The sequence below is a fragment of the Mus caroli genome, chromosome 15, assembly GCF_900094665.2.
Source record: "Mus caroli chromosome 15, CAROLI_EIJ_v1.1, whole genome shotgun sequence".
In the NCBI taxonomy this organism is placed as follows: domain Eukaryota; kingdom Metazoa; phylum Chordata; class Mammalia; order Rodentia; family Muridae; genus Mus; species Mus caroli.
The window spans coordinates 14,355,074-14,358,546 of NC_034584.1; positions in this window are offsets into that span (position 1 = coordinate 14,355,074).

A 3,473-nucleotide genomic window follows, 5' to 3' on the forward strand; every position below is an offset into this window, starting at 1 on the left:
CCTGGGTCTAAACCAAAACGTTTTGGAGTAATTGCTTTTGCTGAGGGAATCTCCAAACAGCCTAATATTGACTCTGTCTTGTGGTTATTAGTGTTCACTTTCATGTAGATTTATAATGTAAATGAACAAGTTGAACAAGAAAAAATACAAAAATGTACAATTTGAGGAGACAAGGGCCATGAGGAGGTGAAATTGGAGTTAAGTCCTATGTTCAAGGGCAAAGGAAGGCAGACATCAGAGTCCAAATCCATCCTGGTCTGGAGAACACATTCCCAGACAGCTAAGATTAGACAGTGAAGGAAATAATTAAAAACAGCTCATTGGACTGAGCAAAGGGATCCCTATGGAGGAGTTAGAGAAAGGACTGAAGGAGCTGAAGGAGATTGCAACTCCATAGGAAGAACAATATCAACCCACCACCACTACCACCCTCAGAGCTTGCAGGGACTAAACCACCAACCAAAGAATAAACATGGATGGATCCATGGCTCCAGCTGTATATGCAGCAGAGGATGACATTGTCTGGCATTAATAGGAGGAAAGGCCCTTGTTCCTGTGAAGGCTTTATTCCCCTTATAGGAGAATGCCAGAAGGTTGAGGTGGGAGTGGGTGGGTGGGAGGGGGAGCACCCTCATAGAAACAGGGGAATGGGAATGGGATAGGGGAGTTCTAAAGTGGAAATCTGGAAAGGGGATAACATTTCAAATGTAAATAAATAAAATATACAATAAAAAACAAAACAAAACAAAAACAAAACAAAACAAAACAAAAACAAAACCAGAAAGCTTGTAAAGATCTGACTCTAGGAAGGGGCCATGTTCCAACCCCAGCAATCGAACAACAGAACGTGGCCTCTCTGGCCCCGTGGGTCTGGCTTTAAAGTCATGGGTAGAAGAAAAAGGTGATAGAATCTCCCCAGGAAACTAAGAACAACAGCTGAAACCAAAAGCTATGCAGAGGTAACCCTTCATGGAGGTCTAGAAAAGTGAAGCTATGCAGGTGTTCCTGGATTGCCTTGGAGTCACAGAAATGTTGGAGATGCCAGAACCATAGGATACCTGACAAACGAAGCTCCTAACAGGAAGTGGAAATGGCCCAAGAGAAAGGAGTGTGTTGTAGTCCGCAAAGCGAAAAGGACTTAGAGATAAGAAGAATGTTTTGATGTTAGAGAAAGAGATGCAGAGTTTTGAGTTTGCTTAGACAATAGGTATTTTCTATGCTCCCTTTCCTGCATTTGGAATGGTAATATATATCTTGTTCTATTTTATGATGGAAGTATGTGTTCTGTTTTTTCAGTTTATTTTACTAGGTATTACAGTTAAGAGATTGCTTTGAGTCTCAGAAGACACTTTGCTCTTTAACTTTTAAACAGTGGTGAGACTGGTATGGCCTATGGAGATTTTTGAAATTGGGGGGGATGCAGTTTTACATTATGATAAGCATTATGGTGTCCAGGGAGTGGATTGCAGTGGTTTAAAGAATAATGGTCCCAATAGACTGATGTATTTGAAAACTTGCCCATAGGGAGCGGCATTATTAGGAACTGTGGCCTTGTCGTAGTAGGTGCTGCTTTCTTGGAGAAATTTATGTCACTGTTGGGGCTTTCAGGTCTCAGATGCTCAAGCTAGGCCTTGTGTGACACTAATTTCTGCTGTCTTGGGGCCAAGATATACAACACTCAGCTACCTTTTCAGCACCATGTCTGCTGGAATACTACCATGATTACTGCCATGTTGATATTGGACTAAATCTCGGGAGCTGTAAACCAGCCCATTTTTTTTTCTTTCTAAGAGTTATTGTGGTCATAGTGTTTATTCACAGTAGTAGAAATCCTAACTGACACATATATGATTCTTTGAATACTTATCCCTATAAGCTACCAAATATTCTGTCTTGCTTATTTTTTCTTGGAACATCTACAGTCTTATTTTATGAATCTGCATTTTATCAATTTTTCAGTGTTCTATACTTACTAAAATTTTGTTCTTCTTTAAAACATTGGCTCCAATTTATCTTACAATTATTTTCCATATTTTATTTAAAATATCTATTGATATTTTTATACTTTATTCAATGTATTAGTAGGTATTACTTAATTTTTCAAATAGATAAATGATTGAGTGACATTCCATGTTTTTAAACAGGAAATCTCAATGCAAAAATTTATATACTTTTCCTCTAAGTTAAATTAAATCTAACTTGTTTTCATGTGCCAGTATAATGTTTCAGACCAAAGAAACTCATTATTAGTTGTATGTCAAAGAACTATTCACCATAGTAGTGAGAAAGTCCAAAAATATGATGTTTAATAGTCTACTCTAGTCCCATGGGACTTCCTTTTCCTTGAGCTTCATTTGGTCTGTGAATTGTATCTTGGGTCTTCTGAAACAAAGGGTGGAGCAGAGACTGAAGGAAAAACCATCCAGATACTGCTCCACCTGGGGATCAGTCTTAAATACAGTCACCAGATCCAGATACTATTGTGGATGCCAAGAAGTGCTTACTGACAGGAGCCTGTTATAGCTGTCTCTTGAGAGGCTCTGTCAGTGTCTGACAAATACAGACGTGCATTCTTGCAGACAGCCATTGGACTGAGCACAAAGTCTACACTTGAGGAGCTAGAGAAAGGACCGAAGGAGCTGAAGGAGCTTACAGCCCCATAGGAGGAATAACAAATATGAACCAACCAGTACCCTCCCAGAGCTCCCAGGGACTAAACCACCAACCAAAGAGTACACATAGAGGTAGCCATGGCTCCAGCTGCATATGTAGCAGATGATGGCCTTGTTGGACATCAATGGGAGGAGAGACCCTTGGTCCTGAGAAGGCTCGATGCTCCAGTGTAGGGGAATGCCAGGACAGGGATGTGTAAGTGAGTGGGTTAGTGAGCAGGGGGAGGGATGAGATGGAGGTTTACAGAAGGGAAAGCAGGAAAGGGGATAACATTTGAAATGTACATAAAGAAAATATCTAAAAAATAAAAAAAGAGCTCACTCTAACAAACTGTTAAATACAATTGTAAAACCTGTTTAGTCATATATGTAGAAAAAATTAGTATGCAGTAAAGAAATATCTCAAATCAGTGAAAAAAAATATACCATAGGAAAATGATTGGAATTGAGCTGACCAAATATATGGAAAGAAATGTAAAACACCAATCAATTAATTAACTCTACATCAACATATGTTGCAGGTCTGTAAGTAGATTAAATATACATATGCATGGAAATCAAATCAAGTGTAAGTGGTAAGTGAATTATTAATAATATACATGCAAAGAAATATATATAATAAATATTCAACAGCCAGTAATACTAATGAAGATGAAGTTGATTATGTTAAGCACTGTATCTCAAACAGACCATATGGTAATAACAAATGTAGATGAAACACTGGAGAAAAATTTAACATTATTTGAACGAAAGTCTCAAATTTATAAATATCTTCTAAATCTGGTCTGGAAAATAATGCAA